Here is a 20,749-nt window from a genome sequence, read left to right on the forward strand (position 1 = left end):
CCCAGTTTGTTTCGTTTGATTTGGTTTTAGTGGTGTGTGGGGTCTCTTCTTATGGCGAGGACTGGTGTTACTCATCCTATTCAGGTCAGTGAGTTAAACAGCCAGGTGTCTAGTAGTTTTCTAGATCTTAGGTGCTCTCATGTTATTAACTCTTTGGGGAATGAGTTCCAGAGTGTTGCAAGAGGCCGCTGATCTGCCAGATTTCATTTGTGAGTATTGCTTTGGTTCTAGGCGTGTCATTGCGGATTCTGAGGTTTCGATTTGGTCTGTTGGTGGAGATTTGTTCCTGCATGAATTCCACTGCTTGCCCGTGTATTGATCTGTGCACTATGCAAAGGATTTGGAAGTAAATCCTTTGACTGGTGGCCAGTGTAGGGTTGTTAGGGCTGGTGTGATGTGTACTTTCTTATTGTGTCTGAGGAGTAGTCTTGTTGGCACATTCTGTTAATGCTGTTGTTTTTTTGGTGAGGCAATACGGCATTCCACGGTATATGCTGTTGGCGTAGTCTATTCCTGACATGACTGCGAGTGTTCTGTTTGGGAAGTTGAGGAAAAGGTAGTATCCGTTGTGACGTGTATAGCTGGAAGAAACATGCGTTTACGATTGCATTGGCTCATGTTTCCAGTGTTAGGTTGTTGTCCATTAATAGTCCAAGATGTTTAAATACTTTTGAAGATTCTAGTCCGTTTCTAATTTCACTAGGCCATGATATGTGATGTTGGTATGATGGATTGTTGGGCATGATCCTGATTTCTGTTTTGTCTAGGTTGAGTTTAAGACTGTTGGTGATCATCCATCCATCCATTCATTTATTTGTGTGAGGCAGTTGATGAGTGTTTGGTCTAATTCTCCAGTACTGTTGATTTTACAGATCTGAGTCTCATCTGCATAGTTGTAGCAGGTTAGTCCATGTCTTTTCATGTCTGGCGTGTGTGTTTGTGGGGGCATTGTTTGTCTCCTCCTCCTCTACCAGCCATGCTCAGTGTGTCATTGTCTTGGTAGGTTAATATTGACATTGAATGAGTGAATGGGGGTGTCTCATCTTTCATGCTTTCCACCTCGTATGTTTACCACATCATTAATCCGTTTTCTCACAAAGTTCCCCAGTGTGTCTTGTGGTCTGTTAATGTAATTTAATATTGAATATTCAAAAGGAAGATGTTTTGAATATTGTGTTAATCCTCCTGCTGAGAACTGCTGTATAAAGCTATCCTGCCCAGTGCGTGATGTCTTGGTGAGTGCTGTGAGCATTGACCCTGGGGAAAATTCTGAGTGGTATTTTTATTTTCTGACCTGCTGTGGAGTGGGTGGGCTAGTGAAGTCTGGTGAGTTCATTGTGTCGCCTGTACATACATGCTACTACTTTATTCCTGTTCTATAAGAGCCTGGAAGAAAGCATACCTTTTCCTGCAACCTGTGCCCCAATCTTTTTTGGGCAAGTGTCACTTTGTAAATACTTATAAATCTGTGTCTATTTTGGTTTGTGAAGAATTGTTAGATGTCACTTCTCCCCGAGGGGGGAGCCCCTTCCTATGAGGCCAGGGAGGTGAGGCCGCAACCAGATAGTCCCTGTGGGGTGGTATTCAGCGGGCGGATTTCATGGGGAGAGACTCCCCCTCTAGGGACAAGGACGACCATCTAAGGGAAACGTGCTATGCCAACCGTTCATCACCTCTACCCATCTTCCTATCGCTTGATTCATTCCTCTTAGCTCACACTTCTATTTGCCTCTGTAGCATTAAAAACCCAATATTAACTCGGACGAGATGGAGTAGGGATGACTTTAGAAAGTCTTCCATGGAAGGTACTGGGACGAGGAGAACATGCAGAGCAATGAAGAGTCCTCAAGAGAACTTGCATAGGCGTTCTAGTTTCAAAATAAAAACAAAGGACTTGCCAAGGAGAGATGCTTTCCATGGAGGAACCGCAAGCGTGGAAGCGGTTTGACCGAGCACTGGGCAGAAGCCAGTCAGTATGGCAAGAGCAAGGGAACCAAGACGCCCCTGTTCCGTCCAGCAAGGAGGAACAGGGCGGATGCCTGGCCAGGAGAAAGTCTGGGTGTAAAAAGAACCTGGATGGTGCGCGCAAGTCCTAATGTGCACGCAGAAGGAAGAGGCACGCTGTGGGGATGCGCAGCCCGCCGGAAAGCCAGAGAAGCCTGGGGAAGGCCAAAGCTCGGAGAGCCCCAGACCAACCAGAGGAAGCCAGAAAGAACCCAAAATGTATCTGGGTTGCTGGGAAAAACTCCCAAGAATAACTAGCAGCGGCGAGGAGGTAAACCCTGGGAAAGAAATATGTATACAGGTCTGGGATCCACACCCAAAAAGGAAGGGGGAGGCATCTGTGATGGGGTCAGTAATGCGAGGCGGGCACTTGCTTGTAGTTTTCTCAAAGTAAGGCATTTTATTAAAGTAAATGTTTTCAGATATAGCCTTGCTTGCCCTACTCTACCAAGGAATTCCCTACCTATTCTGAAGGCTAAGGGAACAATCTCTAGCATGGGTAAACACGCCCTTACTGTAAACAACAAACATTCAAAGAAAATGATAAAGCAGCATAAGATAATAAACAATATTTGGATGATCTTAACCTGTCCTGGGTAAAATCCTTCTCCCCAGGTTTTAAAGTCTGCTTCAAAAAGTTCAAAGAAAAAGAAGTCTTGAACCCGTTATCAGTTCCAAGTCAAAACAAAAGTTCATCAAACACAAATTCACTGGTAAGAATTCTCTGGTTTGGTTGAAAAAGATCCCTTTTCAATTTGAGCAAAGAAAATAGCACCAATGGCAATCCTGGTTTTCTCTTCGAGATTATTTGCCACAGTTCAACTTTACAATGGATTAGAATTTCTGCAGTACGTTTGGTATATTTGTCAGGATGCTTCTCTCTGGGTTGAGGTTTCCTTTTAACAACCAATCTTCTACTGTTACGATGAGAACAGTCACCTTCGTCCCTACTTCACACCACTCCAGTGTGACATCCGCAGACAACTTTGTATACCACCACAGTTCAAGTACTTCTACTACTGAACACTTTGACCTCTTTAGGTCGGCAAGGCACTCCTCCTTTTAATGAATTCCTAAAAAGGGGCAGCCCCTTTGCCTCTTCTGTCTAAACTACCACAAAGATAACCTGCCTCTCCTCGCAAGACTTACTTCCTTTCAGCTTCAGCGGTCTTTTAGCATTACAGGTCATACAAGCACCTAGCTACCTTTCCCCAGCTTTCTCACAACGTTTCTGCCCAAGTAATTACCCAGAAGACATAGTGACACTCTTTCAGTTTCAGGTAACAATGCCACACTTCTATCTGATGCCACTGGACCACTTCGCAGATTAGCTGGATGTATTTCAACAGGACTGGTTTCACTATGTAAACGGTTTGCCTATTGGCTTGGGTAATGCTTGTTCTTCTCTTCAGTATTGTAACTTCTTGAAATAGTAAAGTCATTTCTGGATAATACAAAGTTCAATCTTCAATGTGAAAACCTAATTAGGAACATGCGATTACTCTTTAAGGTATATTTTTAAACTTGAATGGTTGCATATAATTGTATTCCCGTGTATTATCAAGGAGGCAACGTCTGCCTTCTCTCTGGAAACACAGTTGGTCACACGCAACCTTCCTTAGATGCAGTTTTCACTTGTTATTACTGGCAACTCTTGTAAGACGTTAATGTTAGGATTTTTGAAATTGATTCACTAAGCGTTCCTTCTATACATATGTCTATATATATGTCTCTGGTCCGACCACCATTTGGGAGTCGTTCACTCCCGAGACCCTCAGCTTGCCTTCTGCTTCTGGCCTTGGGATTCTGCATGGTCTTGGCTCTGCAATCACAGCAACTCGGCTCACATGGGGAAAACTTCACTTTCAGCACATCTTCCTCTGTGCAGCCTCTGCAATACAGGTTTTGGGAACACAGGACCCTCTCAGAACTTGCAGGTGAATATGCTTTCTTCACGTCCGGGCGTCACTTCTGTGCTCCCACTTCCTTGTGAATTGCCAGCCTCTTGCTTCTCCTCTGCTACTACTACTGCCAGCCTTCCAACTCCTGCTGCAGCTCCTTCTTTCTCTGCTTTCCTGCAGGGGCCTTCTATGCCTCACAGGTTTGTCAATAGGCTTCAGGTGTGAGCCATTAGCTTCAATTGCCTGACTTGGCTCACTTGCCTGACCACTACAATCGACATACCTCTTCAGCCCTCCCCTCTAGGATTCTGGTACATGTAGTTTGTTTTTAACAAAGTTGCTTTTTTCTGCTTCTTGATTATTTATAATGGTAGATTTAATTCCCTCAATATTATTCAGAGGGGCTGTGGCTTTTAACTTTTATAGAGGAAGATGGTTTAGATAAAACATTTCCACAATCCTTTGGATTATACCCTTGTGATTGAAAAGGGCATTTAGTCTTAAATACCGAAAAGTGTGTTTCTTTTGTTATAGGATGCTTTAATGTTACGACCTTGTGGTCCACAACCTTAGATGTAATAATAAGTTGAGAGACATTACAATAAGCCATCATCTCTTTTGACACAGTTGTAAGTCTTCCTATCCGAGGAAAGATACTTTCGAAGGTATTGTGTCCTCCGACGTATTCCTTATCTTTGATAATACGTTTCCAGCTTGCTGGCCTCAGAGGTTTTTTCTGTAGAGGGCGCTGCGCGTCGACGTCCGGCGAGTCATTGTCCCTCGACGGCCACCGTATCGGCGCCTACGTCACCATGCCCATAAATAGCCACGCGCGGCGTCCGTTGCTCAGTTCCGTTTTACCGCGCTTCTTGGGGCCTTGGAACGTCGTTGCTCAGTTCAGTCAGGATAACTCTATCTACTCGAATAATACCTACTCGTTCTCAAGGGCATCTTCATCGGAACCGATGACGCCGCGATCTGGCTTCAAAAAATGTCGAGACTGCAGTAAAAAAATGTCGATAACGGATCCACACAGGATCTGCTTGTGGTGTTTGCGAGCCGAGCACCATTGTTCGGAGTGTGTGGACTGCATGTCCATGACGACGAAAGCCTTGAAGGAGCGCAAGGGGAAGCTCGAGAGAGGTAAGTCAGTCAAAACCTCCTCGAAGGTTTCTTCGGCTGAGTCGAGGCATTGGTCTCCTCGCCGTCGAAAACATTCCCATTCTAGATCTCGAAGTAGCTCCCACCATTCGTCGAGATCAAGACACTCAAAAAAGAGACGTCGAAGATCCCCTTCCTCGTCATCTTCTGTTTCCCCAGAAAGGGTCTCCTGTCCCACAAAACACAGCTCTCAGGCTGAGTGGGAGGAATTCAGAAAGAAGAGGTTAAGCGTATTTGAGAAAGCGGCCTCGACCCCCTCAAACAGCTGAGGGTGACACCCCGGGTGAAAAACCTAAAAAATCAAAGCGCCGCGAGTTGCAGCACCCGGCGAAACATTCCACCCGAGAGCGCCACTAGCCATCGGGTAAGAAGGCACCATCTTCGACGCTGTCGTCGAAGATTCCTTCGACGCAGGGATCGGCGCCATCAACGCCGTTGTCGAAGGATTACTCGACGCATCAGTCGATTGACTCGATGCCATCGTCGACGCCGATGAAAGAGAAGACCAAGGCTACTCCACAGCCAACGGTGATTCCAAGGGCCTCCGGCACGACGCCGAGACTGTCGTCGATGCCCTCGAGTAGGATTCCGATCCTCTCGAGTTCTTCGAGACCCCTTCTAGTTTTTTCGACGCCGTTCTCGGCGCCTTCGAAGCCTGGCACATCGGCGTCGATGACATTGACGTTTTCTCGCCCAATAATGACGAGTTTGGCTCCTTCTGCCTTAGAGATGGGTTTAACACCGTTTCAGAGGTCAGAGTACCCTGGACTATCTTCAATTTATGAAGAGGGGGAAGATTCTGACCAGGAAACATTTGGGTTACAGAGGACCACACTGCCTATTTCAGAGGATTTCACCTCTGAGGAAAGAAGGTTGAAGGACCTACAGGAGTCACTACATGAGGCAAGTGGGCTGGACACTTCACCAGAAGTGGCGTTTGTTAAGCCAGACCCAGGGGAACATGCCGAAACACCCTATAGAACCCTTATGGCAAGAATTATTGAATTTATGGGTTGGTCTGCGCCTTCCCCTGTTTTTCAACAGGATGACCTAACAGACATAATAGACAAAGGTCCACGGGAGGACCCTGTGGTCCCCTTCCATGCAGCCTTACAAAGGAAAATTACATCTAATTTGGAAACTCCTGAAGTTATCCCTGCGGTCAATAAAAGATTGTCAGCCAAGTATAGGGTAGCGGCTGCTGACCCTGAATACTTATCAAAACACCTGACTCCAGAGAGCCTGGTGGTTCAAGCGGCAACTTCATCTAGCAGTAGGACCGCTTACCCTACTGTCCCACAGGATAGAGATGACAAGAGGTACGAATCTATGGCGAAGAAAGTCTTCTCTGCTTGTAGTATGGCGTTGAAGTCCATCAACGCCACCTGTACGCTCGCCAGGTTCAGTCACACACTGTGGGAGTGTGCTTCATCAGCGGCTGACTGCATACCCGAAGGAGAGGAAAAGGAAGCCTTCCTTAACATTATTAAAGATGGCAAAGATGCCATGTGCGAATCACTTCAAACTGGCATCGATTCCGCTGACAGTATCAGCAGGGCCATGGCGGCAAGTACAACAATACGCAGGCATGCGTGGTTGCGAAAGTCTGGCTTTGCTCCAGATGTACAGGCCAGACTTTTGAATATGCCCTTTGACTGCTCTTCACTATTTGGAAAAAAGGCTGATGACAGTCTGGAAAAGTTGCAGACTTCTAAAGCAGCAGCAAAATCTTTAGGAGGTGCTATCCGCCTGTTAGGCAGAAACCTGTGCAGTTCCCTCTGGGACCACTGCAAAAGATTTAGGACTACAGGTGTTTGGCAGTAAACCCACTTGGTAGCAGTCTGTACCACACAGATTCACTTGGTAGCTGTGGCTGAGCAGTCAGACTTCCCTCAAGAAGAGTTAGGCAGTATACAGAGTATTCACAATAGGTCAAGAGCACACAATAGAACAAGTAAACACTGACCAGGGCTTGGTGTAAAAGAGATTATAATTATTTATTTAAAACCACATCTAGAAAAACACAAAGGCACTAATAATAAGCAATTCAGAAACACGGTCACTAAAAGATATACACTCCCTTAAAAGAATATTAGACAAGTCTTAAGTAAAGCCCCACTTATTTTCAGACAGCGCTGAGCGCTTAACTTAGATGGCACTCTAATAGTTCGTTTTTAAAAAGGGAGAGAAAAGCAGAGAACAAATTGAAACAGATCCCAACACTTTTTCAAGAACACAACAAGGGAGAAAGGCAAAGTAAAACCGTGTAGTTAGAGTTAAAGAAGCCGGAGCCACCTTTGGAGGATCCAAACAAAATGTGTCCAAGGTGACACGGTTGCAGTGCACAAAGGTCTTGTAAAGGTTCAAAAAGGAGTTGGACCACAGAAAGGGACCAGTTAGAGGGTCAAGGCGGCCAGCCCAGTCCAGATGGTTAAGGAGTTATTATTACCTTGTTGCAATCTTTAGAAAGGGAGGCCTGGCGGACACGGTACCTTAAAGTGGTGAGAGCGCTCCTACGGGGGCAGTTGTTCCTGGCAGCGGGTGCAAGTCGGTGCTTCGTCCGGGGGAAGAGAGGATCTCGTCATGGAGGAAGACGGGAGTCCGTTGCACTGCCAGGGAAGAAACCAGCCGCGGAGTTTCTCAGGTATAAGGCGCGGTCCGGTGATTCGCGGTTCAGTGGTGAGTGGCTATCCGGCTGCCGGGGTGCTTGGCACGGGCAGTTCGACCACAAACCGGGTTGGGGTGCGAAGAAAGAAAGGGAAACTGGTTGTGCCCACCAGTCGGGGGAAGAAGCCTCTCCAGCCGAGAGATCTTCTCTGTCGTCGGGAAGTGGTGAGGCGGTTCTGCAGGGCTCCACCAGTGGTGTCGTCATGGTAGGTCGGCTCAGCTTCTCCCTCGTCGGATTCTCAGGTCCTGTGGCGACTTCTGAAGTTCCAGTCCCCAAAGCCCTGCTTTTATGCAGCATACCCCCATTCACTCAGCCTAGCTGTCAATCAAGCATGCTAAGTGGTTAGCCGGCCGGCTCACCACTTGGGCCAATCACACAAGAGTGCGACTTGAGTTACCAAGGTAACTCAGTCCAGGGTGCCAAACCCCCTCCTGCACCCCCTGTGGTACTCAGAGTGGCACCACTTTTGGAGGCTTCTGTGGAGAAGCCCGCCAAAAAGTGGAACAAAGGGCTCGACTTGGGTTGGAGTCACAGAAGAGAACACAAACGCCATTTTAGAATCGAGTCTTGGCAAAAAATACCAACCGGAGAATTAATATTAATTAAATAAACCGGCGGTATGTTCGAGGCTATGAGAATTAAATAATTAAATTTGGTAGCCTCGAACAATGGGAAAATCCCATAGGAAAATATTCGCGGTCGAATATAAAAAGTAGTTTCCACTGCCACCAGCCAAAACTCGATCAGGGGGGACGGAGACGTGCCCCCTCGACTAACAGACCCCGGGGCAATCGAATTGCCCCGACCAGTACGTCCACAATATGATGGTTTGTACCGGTTTCTGTTAATCAATTGGGACTAGTAAAGCCAATGGTGACTTTACATGCCCTGGGAGACAGTAGTCAGTCCCAGGGTATGGAGTCTATGGTGGGGCGTCACTATGACGCCCCTGTGTTACTGCACGGAGGGTGCTGTGTAACGCACATAGTAAAAACACATGAGACCCTATGGAGTAAAGGACCCCATAGCCCATAAAACACATAAGCAGTCAAAGGAACACCAAAATCATGTCCAAGAGTGGGAGAAAAAGAGTCTCACTCTTGGCAGGAGGAAAACAAACTCCAGAAATCCAGCAAAGCTGCTGAGGGACTCACTAGGTTAGGAAATTCAGCCTAAAGAGAGAATTCTCCCCAACACCGCCAAACTCCTTTTCACCCCTAAGGAACCTCTGGGAGAGGAAAGTCCTTTCGCTATTATTCCGCATTCGGGAAAGGCAGAGGACAGCCGGCTCAAAGAGGCCAAAGGAGATCCACCCGAGGTGGATGGATCAAAGGTACTAAGGTCGCAGCAGCAGCAGGTGCCTCTTTACCCTCGGCATCTGCATCAGCCGCCCCGAAACCACTCTGAGGCCTTTCCACACAATACACCTGTAGGGGGCAGGTTAACTCACCATCTGACGGAATGGCAGGCTATAACGTCAGATGCTTGGGCATTGGAGACAGTTGCCCAGGGTTACTGCCTACCCTTTCTACACATCCCTCAGTCATCCACTGGGGAACAGCTCTCTAAAAGTTCTAGATCCGCTCCTCTTGCAGGAAATTATAGACCTGCTAGAGAAAGGTGCCATAGAACCAGTACCTGTAGCGGACAGGAACAAGGGCTGGTACTCCCCCCTACTTTCTCATACCAAAGAAGGACGGAGGACTGAGACCCATCCTGGACTTATGAGAATTGAACAAGTTCCTCAGGAAGGACAAGTTCAAGATGGTAACTCTCTCTCAGATCCTTCAGGTCCTCCAGCTCCAGGACTGGCTGGTATCTCTGGACCTTCAGGATGCTTATTTCCATGTGCCAATCCATCTCAAACACAGGAAATACCCGAGGTTCGCAATTGGCGACTCTCATTATCAATGTCGACGCTGCCATTTGGGCTGACCTCTGCCCCGAGGGTCTTCACCAAGCTGGTGTTGATAGTGGCGGTGAGTCTAAGGAGGGAAGGGATCCACATCTACCCCTACCTGGACGATTGGCTGATCAGGGCTGTATCTTCGAAACAAGCCCAGGCCCAGCTAGATTGTCTGCCACTTCCTTCACAAACTGGGCTTCTCCCTCAATTTAAAGAAGTCACAGGTGACGCCATCACAAAGACTCCAGTTCATTGGAGCGGTCCTGGACACTTCCCTGGGAAAAGCCTCGCCACCAGAGGTGAGGGCTCAAGATATTCTACAGATGGTCACCAAGTTTCAAAATGCCCACGTCGCCCAGCCTTCTACTTTTTGAGGTTGCTAGGCCTCATGGCATCCTGCATCTTCCTTGTGCCAGAGGCTCGCCTGAGAATGAGATCTCTTCATTGGGCACTGAGAAGTCAGTGGTCGCAATTCTCAGGGAGAATGACAGATCTACTCCAGATTCCGGACAAGGTAGCCCGCAACCTTCAATGGTGGGCCTATCCAGAGAACATCTTGAAAGGAGAACTGTTTTGGCAACCATGGCCGGAGATAACAGTAGTCACAGACGCCTCACTCACGGGGTGGGGTGCCCATGCCAACGACTTGACCGTCAGCGGTCGTTGGTCTCCATCGGAGTCCAGACTACACATCAACCTATTGGAGCTGAGAGCGATCAGACTAGCGCTGAAAGCTTTCCTGCCATCAGTACAGGGGAGAAATGTCCTGATAATGACGGACAACACGGTGGCCATGCACTACCTCAACAAAAGAGGCGTAGGATCACTGCCAGAGGCGATGCAGCTCTGGTTTTGGGCAATCCTAGAAGGAATCTCTCTATCGGCAGTCCACCTAGCCGGAGAGAAGAACTTGACAGCGGACGCTCTGAGCAGGCAGAGCACAGTCTCCCACGAGTGGGAGCTAGCTCAGGAAGTCCTTCAAGAGATCTTTGCCCTTTGGGGAACCCCTCAGGTGGATCTTTTCGCCACAAGCACCAACAGGAAGTGCGATCTGTTCTGTTCAAGGGAATTTCCCCCGAGAGCAGCTCTAGGAGACGCGTTCGTAGTGGACTGGGAGTGTCCACTCCTTTACGCGTTCCCACCAGTCCCTGTTATTCCTCAAATGATCAGGAGGTTGAGAAGATTCCGGAAAACCATGATCCTAATTGCCCCGGATTGGGCCAGGAGAACGTGGTACCCGGGCCTTCTAGATATGTCCATCTGTCCTCCAATCCGTCTTCCGCTCAAAGAGAATCTTCTCTCGCAGAAGGGAGGTCAGGTTCTCCATCCAGACACCAGAACCCTCAACCTTCACGCTTGGCTTCTGAAAGGGTGAGGTACAAGGATTGGGATCTCCTTGATGACGTCATGTTGCTTTCAGCCAGCAGGCCAGCAACAAAGTCTTTATACCGCTACCGTTGGAACAAGTTTTGCAGCTGGTGTAGGGAAGAGAATATCGACCCTTTTTCATGTGATACACCAACGGTGTTATCGTTTCTACTCTACTTGGCAAACTCAGGCCTTCAAGTTGGCACTGTAAAAGGCTATCTCGCAGCGCTTTCTATCTTCAAGCGCACTGCGGAGGAACCATCGTATTTCAAACTTCCTCTAGTGATACAATTTCTCAAGGGATTAACTAATGTTTATCCTCCAAAACCATTTCAGGTTCCCTTATGGGACTTAAATTTAGTCTTAAACTTCCTAATGGGCACTCCATTTGAACCACTTCACTCTTCTCCGCTGAGATTTCTCACGTTTAAAACTGTCCCATTGGTAGCACTAACATCTGCTAGGAGAGTGAGCGAGCTACAGGCTCTCTCCTGTAAACCCCCACATACAATTTTCCACAAGGACAAAGATGTCCTACAGGTGAAGCCTAATTTCCTCCCTAAGGTGGTTTCTGAATTTCATATTACTCAGAAAATTACCTTACCTTCGTTCTACCCTCCTCCCCATCCGGGGAAAGAGGAAGAAAGGCTACATAGGCTGGACCCAAGGCAAGCACTCAGCTTTTACATCAGCAGAATGGTTAGGATCAGGAAAGCAGACCAACTGTTTGTAGGATACTCAGGTCACAAGTTGGGACTACCCATAACAAAACAAACCATCTCCAGGTGGATTATTTTGGCCATTCTGGAATGTTAGAAACTGGCAGGGAAAGAGCCACCCCAAAATCTCAGGGCTCATTCAACCAGGGGTATCGCAGCCTCTTCGGCTCTCCAAAGAGGGGTACCGGTCCGAGACATATGTGCGGCTGCCACGTGGTCGTCCGCACATACATTCACAACATTTTACAATCTGGATTCCTCCACTAGTCAAGAGACCAGATTTGGCAAGGCCGTATTACATTCGGTCCATCCCTAAAGGCATACAGAACATTCTCACTCCCACCTCCAATTACATGCCACTGCTATGGGAGTCTATCAAAGATGAGGAATACGTCGGAGGACACAATCCCTTCGAAGAACAAGTTACTTCTTACCTTGTAACGTTCTTTCGACGGGATGTTCCTCCGACGTATTCCTTATCGCCCCTCCCATCCATCCCTGCAGTGATACTTCCCTTGTGGTTGCAGTTCACGCTCCTTCAAGGTCAATAACCAATTCAGGCATGACTTTTCTTATGCTACAAAACGGAACTGAGCAACGGACGCAGCGCGTGGCTATTTATGGGCATGGTGACGTTGGCGCCGATACGGTGGCCGTCGAGGGACATCGACTCGGCGGACGTCGACGCGCAGCGCAATCTACAGAAAACATTTCCGAGGCCAGCAAGCTGGAAACGTATTATCAAAGATAAGGAATACGTCGGAGGAACATTCCGTCGAAAGAACGTTACAAGGTAAGAAGTAACTTGTTCTTCTCAACCCATGGATTCTCCTCACTACCTTGGGCCTTATCTCCACCCAGGTGATCCTCGAGCAGTACACCACCCCAGGGTTGGAATCAGGAAGTGTCTACCTTTCCCTGGCTACCTGGGAGGAGACTTTAGGCACGGTTTCAGTGAAGGATCTGCAGGATTGTTCACACATCCAAGTCATCTTCTGTCTTCAGTCTGCCAAAGCCTAACACTAAAGGAACTTTTGCAAGCCATCTTCTTTATGGCAGTACATAAATAAGAAGGGGAAGGGAGTCATTCCCACCAGTAGTGTGAACTGTGCCAAAGCCTGAGAAAGTGGCCAGGGGAAGTGAGTCTTTCACCCTGGTGTTGTGAACTGTGAAGTAAGCTTGAGAAAAGGCCTGGGTAAGGGACAGTCCTTTGGTGTTGGGAACTGTGAAGAGAGTTTGGGAAAAGGCCTGGGGAAGGAAGACCTTTCCCCTCGTGGTGTAAACTGTGAAAGTAAAAGCCAAGAGAATGTCTGAACAAAGCCAAGGAAGGTCAGGGGAAGGGAGTCATTCCCCTGGCATTGTAAAGACACTGAGAGCAAGATACCTGGAGAAGAGAGGCATTCTCCAGTAACCCAATAGTGAAGTAACAACTATGGGCAATAAGGAATGTTTATTTTTGAACCGATACTTTACTGCTTTACAAACTGGGGCATTGTTTTGTGCCTTGGAAAGGGATTGAGACATGGGTTTGGGAGTCATTTCCCAAGGTAAAGATCCCACCTAACAATTGGAATTGTGATCTGTTGTCCAGAAGAAGGAAGTCATTCTTCTGGACCAAGCAGGTCCACTAAATCTTTAGTTAATTTACAAGTTTAAGGGACAGAAGCAGGGTTTTTGACACAGGATGGCGGACTCTTGATTTACAAGGGCACCCAGAACGAATCTTAGTATTTTAGTTGAGGTAGGGAAACCCCTTTTAGAGTTGGGGATAGGTAGGTTTTCTCTATTTTCAGATATAATAAATGTTTATGCCAACAACCATGCCACCTGTGTGTAAATCTCCTCCTTCTGCACCCTTACAGGGGGTTGAGATGTGTGTGATGCAATTTTCATTCTCTTAACATAAGTGATTACATACAGACCCCTTGACAGATTGATTTGTGTTCGCCTGCTCACACACCAGTCACTGACCAACACTCCAGACTCCATGTGACATCACACCATTCTGACCCACACACAGATGCCCATTACAACACTTCTCCCTCCCTAGTAAACAACAAAAGGGGAAAGCAACAGAAAACAGTGGAGCCATACCGGGGAGCCCCACCAAAATACCAACATACTAAGTGAGGAGGAAGTGTTTGGAGTGCCTTAGTTGCTGCTGGATTACGCTGAAGCAGAACATTGTTTTCTCCCCGATGTTAAATTGGGTGCCTTCAGCTTTAAGCACTCCTTCATAAATAACCTCCCCCGAGCGAAGCGTAGGCAAAAAGAGGAGGAAGTGTTTGGAGTGTTCAGTGGGGGCAGAGCTGATCCCACTCTCTCTCTCACTTGCCGCTGGAGCAGGGGGCCCATATGACCATCTTCACCGCAGAAGATTGTGCTGGGACAGACTGCGGGCTAGTGGCCTTTTGATCATTGTTCTTTTCATTTCAGCGAAGGACTCCAAAGGATCCTGCGGTAAGCGGCCAAGCGTGCATTAGGTTTGTACTGTACTGTTTGCAGTGTTCAGAAGGAGTGGAATTTGGCTCGCCCCATTCTGCCCATCGCTGCTTCCTGAGTGGGTTCTGCGCCCCTGCCCCCTCTATTAATTTGGGACTGTGACCCATTACATGACATCAGCGAGCGAGTTGGTGGAGGCATAAGAAATTTCGATGCTGTGGCAAAGTAGTTATGATTGACTCACTCTGCCTCTAAGAACGCTAAAAATCATCCAGAGAAATAGTTCTATCACCTTACAGTCTCATAATCTTGGAATTAAATATTTTTGTCAAGTGGCAATATTAGTCTTTACATTTGTCATTTATATACATTTTGATATATTTTTTTATATGTTTACCTTGTGCAGTATTGTAAAGCGATCCAGTTGCCGAAAAGTCACTTGCTTCTTGGGGTGGTTGTGGGCCTTTTGACCTTTGAACCCCTTGTAAGAAGGCAAAGCTGAGTCACTTCAGGACCACAAAGTGAGCAGTAGTCTACTTTTGCTCGATATGGTTAGCGGTGACTGCAGCCTTTGAACACCTCAACAAGGCTGGGTAAAATCCTGGCAAAGCAGCTCTAGTGTTTTTTTTTTTTATAGACATTCTGAGGCTTCTGATAAACCAAATTAAGAGTGCCCGTCAGTGACTAAATTGACAATAGTGGCTACCATAAGGAGTATGGGGTTTTCAACTGGGACCACATTGGAGGGAATAAAGGGTGCAGCCATGTGGGAGAAAGGAGGAGATAAAGATACATTAAGCCCCCAGCACACCTCGATTCCTGTATTAAACTGGAGTGCTTTGATACTTGCTGCCGAAGGAAACATAGGACAACAGCCACGTTTTGAGCTGGCCGGCCAGGGTGAGGAGCCGTCAGCTACAGTTTTAAGTGCATCAGTCAACTCATTGATGGTGAAAATGCGAAATGTCAATCGAGCACTAACCCGGATTGAGGAGAACGGGGATACTATGGTGAATAGGGATTTCATACCAGGGATGGACCTGGTTTCTGACATATCTGTGTTGGCTCCTGTCCTATCACACGAACTAGGAAAGCGAGTAAGACTATCGCTGGACTTTAAGACTACTCAGTGGGCTCTGCCTGAATCGCCAGCTCGGGTCCAGGGTCTAACAGAAATTATGCTGTATAAACTGGAAATATTAAACCGTGATTGGAAGAGAGTCCAGTATGGTCGGAAGTTCAACATAACACATTGGCCCCTGAAGAGAGACAACTCCCTGATGGGGTGTCAAACTGGGGGTGGGAGATACTTCACATGTGATTGATCAATTGTCATTTCCTATTTTAGCACGACTTTTGGGTTCTATGGACAGGGGTATGACTCCTTGAATTTTGAGCTCTGTGAGATGAGACAGACCCTAAAGGATCTCGTAGGGAAAGTACGTTTTCTGGAAGGGTTTATTGTTGGTACAACTATGTCCCATGGGTCAGAGGCAAGTACTGATGGACAAAAACCTGATCCTAAAACCTATACGGAAAAAGAGGTCAACCTGGGGTACTGCGCGGAGGTAACTCAAATTCAGTAGATGGTCCCTAAAGATGAACCTTGGCCATCATTGTCACTTTTGGGGAAAGCCTCTGATGAGGCAGAAGTCATTTTGTGTAGTAGTCTAATAGAGCTGTGCCTCCCCTAGTTAGAGGGTTAAAATAATAAAGGGAAAATTATGGTAGAAAAGAAACCAAAAAAACGTAAACCTCCTCCTAAGCAGAACAGGAGATCACATACATTTCTGACAAAATTAAGGAATGAGGTGCATAGGGGAATGGCCCTTGAAAGAGAAGTGTTAGATCGGAAAAATAATTTCTTTAAAAGTAGGAAGGCAAAGGGTCAAGTGAGCCGGCTAACATTTTAACGTCGCTGAGCTTAAGAAGATGGAGGAAAATGAACTGATAAAAGCTAAACAAGTTGAAGAAAGCCCCTCCTTTTGATTTAAGTAATATCTCAGTTTACCCAGTGGATGACATTATAGTTGGGGGGCGGCGGGGTGAGAGAGGGGCAACCAGGATATTCCTGTAAAGTTGGAGACACTGGTTGGTCAGGGAGGGGGAAAAGGTGTGTGTTATGAGGGATTCATTAGCACATCCCCTGCATGGAACTAAGCAACCAAGGATAGTGGGTGATGAGTCAGGGGTGGTGGATTTACGATCTGTATCAGGGGACCAAAGATTGTATTTAATATTTTCAAGACTCATGGTGAAAGAAGTATTGCCAGTTGCTGACTTGCAGGGAACCTTAAGTGCAATTCCTGTGCCGCTTTCGTGTACCATTGAAGAAAAAAGGTCCGGGACGCCAAAAAGTAAACAACTCCCAGTACGCATAGTACAACACATAGATTACCAAAATAGAGCTGGGAAAAATAATGACCCAAGAAGGGTACCAACTATTAGGAAAAAGCCGGAGGAAGGGGCATTCTGTTTGCAACTTAGTCGCCTCTTTGACAGCTCTAATAGAATCCCCCTAAATACACATTATATATTGTCTGTCCTTACTGTTTGAAATCCCTATCCTAAGGCTGGTAACTACTGCTGATATTGGGTTAGTGGAGTTTGTCCATGAGGATTGTTTTGACATTGTTAATTACACTTACGCTCACAAATTGTTAAAAATCCAATTAATCATTCCTCTCACTAGGGTTTGAAGTTGCTGATGTGGGGACCTCTATTATAACGAGATTTGTCTCCAGTGAAATGGGGGTTGGATATAGGAAGGTGGAGCGACACTGTGCCCTTCAGACCGACATGGTTCGGTCTCTACGGAGCTTTGTGCAGTTTCTACAAATTAAGGGGTTTTGTGGTCAACCACAGTGGACAGAATACAATCACGGAAGCCTGAATTACAGACTTGTCCATCGTAATCTGGAATTCAAGGGGTGTTGGGAATATTACGAATAATCCAGATTTGTTCCAAATGATATTGTGTGTTTACAGGAAACCCTTTTGATGGATATACCGACTGTAGATGGCTTTGATGTAGTTTACGTTGAAGCAGAACAAGGTATAATGGGTCGGCCATTTGGAGGGATTTTTATTGCTATTAAGAGACATTTGGGCATTTCTTTCCTTAAAATAGATCTGAATAGGATGGATATGCTGGCTGTGTTGCTTGAATGGACAGTAACAGGTGAGGAGGGGCACTAGCAAGTGTTTCTGGTCAACGTATACTTTAGCCCAGAGTCTGTTAAAATGGAGAAAGTGATTAATTTTCTGTCCTTGGGGACATTAATGCTGAATGCCTGGATGAACCCTGGTACCAAGAACCGACGAGGGTAAATACGGCAGGGGAAGCTCGGGAGAGGGTGAAAAGGAGTTAGGGGCTTGGTGCCTGTGAATGAAAATTATTTGATGTGCCCCTGAGTTTTACTTGTCAAAATGGTCCATGTAGGTCTACTACAGACTATTTTTTGTCAGTTGATTTGTTCCAGAAAGGGGGGGGGAAGTCTGAAAGTAAAAACTACAGATTTAAGTGACCATTCTATGGATTGCTGTAAGCTTCCACTCCTTAGGGCTGAACAATCTGAGGCAAGGGCCCTACAGGTTGTAATTGACCCAAGTAATCATGAAGTAAAGTGGTCGCCAAGAATAGCTATAGCCTTTGATGATAGAATTGGGAGTCTCTTTTGTGAAGAAGGAAACGTCCTGTGCTCCCCGACTGGCTTTGCTCCTTATGTGTCCATGGTTCTTGGGGGTCTTAATGCCTGGGAAAGGGAGAAAGGAAGGTTGGGCACATCCATGGCTTTGATTTTTTGGTCAAAAAGCATAAAAAGCGGATGTGACTAGCGATAAGGATGATACGGAGGGCAGGGACTCCATGGGAGCTCAGCTCAATGAGGTCAGAATAGTAAAACTAAATTATAAAAACTGGCTAAAAGGCCATAAATTCCTAATGGGGATTAACGCTGCAGAAAAAATATTGAGCTGCAAGTTGGGTAATAACATTACGCGGTTTTGGCTGTTGATTAAGTCAAAGGGGACAGACAAATACTTTCAAATCCAAGCAATATCGGAAGATGTTTGGGTAAAGCATTTTTATTGAAGTATATATAAAGGGGGCACTTGGATGGGCCCAACTCGCACAGGTTAGTTGGGGGGCCTTTAGTTCGAACTTGAACGATCTTGGTGCCTTGATTAGGTTGAGTAAAAAAATCAAACGCCCCTGGCGCGGATGGTCTGTCCAACCTGACTTTCAAATCAAATATTTTGCTATGGGCTCAGCTTTTGTCACATTTGTTTGGTAACACCTTAGTAAATAGAAATCTCCTGGGGACTTTGGGAGCGGCTTTGATTGTTTTGATTTTTAAAGGAGGAGATAGACTGTCGCCAATGCAATATAGGCCCATTTTCTTGCTGGACACCTCTAATAAAACTTTTGCTAAGTTGATTTTGAGAGAATTACAAATCTGGACCAGGGGCGACAACTGTCTGGACCCTTATGAAGCAGGCTTCAAAAAGGGAGTAGCAACCGCCCTGAAAAGTCTTGTCCTAGCACTTTTGTATAGGCAAGCCAAGGAGCAGGGGAGGCCTTCCCGGATGTTAGCAAAGCATTTGATCACGTGAATAGGGCAACCCTTTAGAAGAGCCTGCAGGATAGTGGCTGTCCCCAAGCGTTAATTGGTATCTTGGAGGTACTACACCGGGGAACTAAATTTTAAGTCAGACTGGACTCAATATGGTTATTTCTCTGATTGGATAGAGACGAATCGGGGACTGTGCCATGGGTGTGTCCTCGGTCCGTTCTTATTCTGTTTTTACATTAAGGATATGCTAGCCTGTTGGAAGACTGTTAGGACAAACCCCCCAAAGCTGGGAGATGTAACTGTACAATACTTGGCATACAAGGATGACATTGTCATCTACGATAGGACCCAAATAGGCCTACAAAGAGCTTTAACGGCAGTCAATGATTTCTTGAGTAAATTGGGCCTTTCGATTAATAGCACGAAATCTAAAATCTTGGCGCTGAATAGGGGGACCTGTAAATGGAAAAAATGTGGTTGGTTTATGAGAAGTCAAGTTCTGGAGGTGGTTAATACGTATAAGTATTTGGGCTCATGTATTTATGATGGGAAAGGTAACTCTCCAGAAGCGGAAGTAAAGTCAAAGTTCCTAGCTGCAACTAGCCAGCTTCTCCAATTTGATTATACATTTGGAGGTTCTTGTTTCTTCCTGTAATGAAGTTGTTCAAACTGAAAATTGTTCCCAAATTGGTCATTGGGGGGAATAATGGTGGTAAGGTTTACGAAAATGGACAATGGCTGAAACGGGAGTGCAGAAACAGGCGAACATGTAGCAAAAGCTAGACCCAGGAGAAGATATGCTGCAGTGCACTACCCTCACACTAACACTATTTAACCAAAATGGTAGAGAAAGGGAAGTGTAAAGAATGATGGGAGGTAACATTAGTGAAGAAAAGTATGCGAGACAGAGTGATGTTAGGATAAAGAATTATAGTATGGCTTGGTATAGGGCTGTGGAGGTGGGGGGGAATTCAGTTGGAAAGGTTGTAAATGCAGGACTACGAAGTATGATTTCATATGATTATATGTTTACCTGTGAACTGTTATATAAAAGACGACAAAGAAATAAAAAAAAAAAAAAGAAATTGGTCTTTGGGGCACAAACAAGGGAAGATGGAGTAAGTTGGGCAAGGTTGGAGGCTAAATTGTGGAGAAAAGTGCTGCACTTACCGGCTTCAGTCCCAATAGCAGGAATATTATTCAAGTTGAGGCAATTACCAATTCAGACGACCTCGATTGGGGAAAGCTTCAGTTATATGTCTGTATTGTTTTGCCGCCCAATGCCTCGTTTTTCATCCATCTTAATGAAATGTGGACAAAGGGTAATTGCAAGGTCATGGTGGACTAGGCCGCATGGTGCATGCAGACTTGTGAAAATTGATTCCTCACCACGAATTGTCCACAAACACAAATAAAGTGAAACAAAAGTTATTAGACAAGTGTGGATCCAGCTCAGAGCTGGTTTGTTGGAGTATCAGTGTTTTAATGACCATTTTGTCTGGACAATAAAGAACTATAATATTCTGGCCCCATACCTGAGGAAACATCCGTCTAGAGAATTCAGGTTTCAAATGATAAGAGTAAAATTAAACTTGTTCCCCACGATGGAGGTGTTGGGGGGGGGGGGGGGGGGATAAGGAAAAAGAGTTTGAGGGGGGAAAGATTGTCGATATTGTGCCCTACAGGACGAAACGTTCAAGCACTTGTGTTTGTATTGTCCGGCCTTGCGCACCCTGTTGTTGAGAATAACTGAGCTGCTCCCGAGTATATTAGAGGAGGATTTATGGCCTAGAATTATGAATACAAACAAAATGTCCCTGTCTATAAAGCTCTTAGACTTTGTGCCTGTTGTCTTAAATAAGTTTTAAACTAAAAAGGAAGGTATGTTATCAATAAATTTACTTTTTAGGTAGGTGAAATTGTTTAAATGTTTCAAAAAAGGTAGCAGGCCCTCCTCTCCAGAAAGAACATGGCATGATGACCTGTTCTGAGATGAGTTTGCAGCA

General features: G+C 46.1%; 1 protein-coding gene across 2 annotated transcripts in view; it reads left to right on the forward strand.

Moving 5' to 3' along the window:
• ACOT9 (acyl-CoA thioesterase 9) overlaps nt 1-20,749 on the forward strand; it is an 872,728-nt gene that overhangs the window by 764,824 nt on the left and 87,155 nt on the right. The gene's annotated exons all lie outside the window — the stretch shown is intronic.

This window comes from Ambystoma mexicanum, chromosome 7q (genome assembly GCF_040938575.1).
Source record: "Ambystoma mexicanum isolate Mex_15411 chromosome 7q, UKY_AmexF1_1, whole genome shotgun sequence".
Classification (NCBI taxonomy): Eukaryota; Metazoa; Chordata; class Amphibia; order Caudata; family Ambystomatidae; genus Ambystoma; species Ambystoma mexicanum.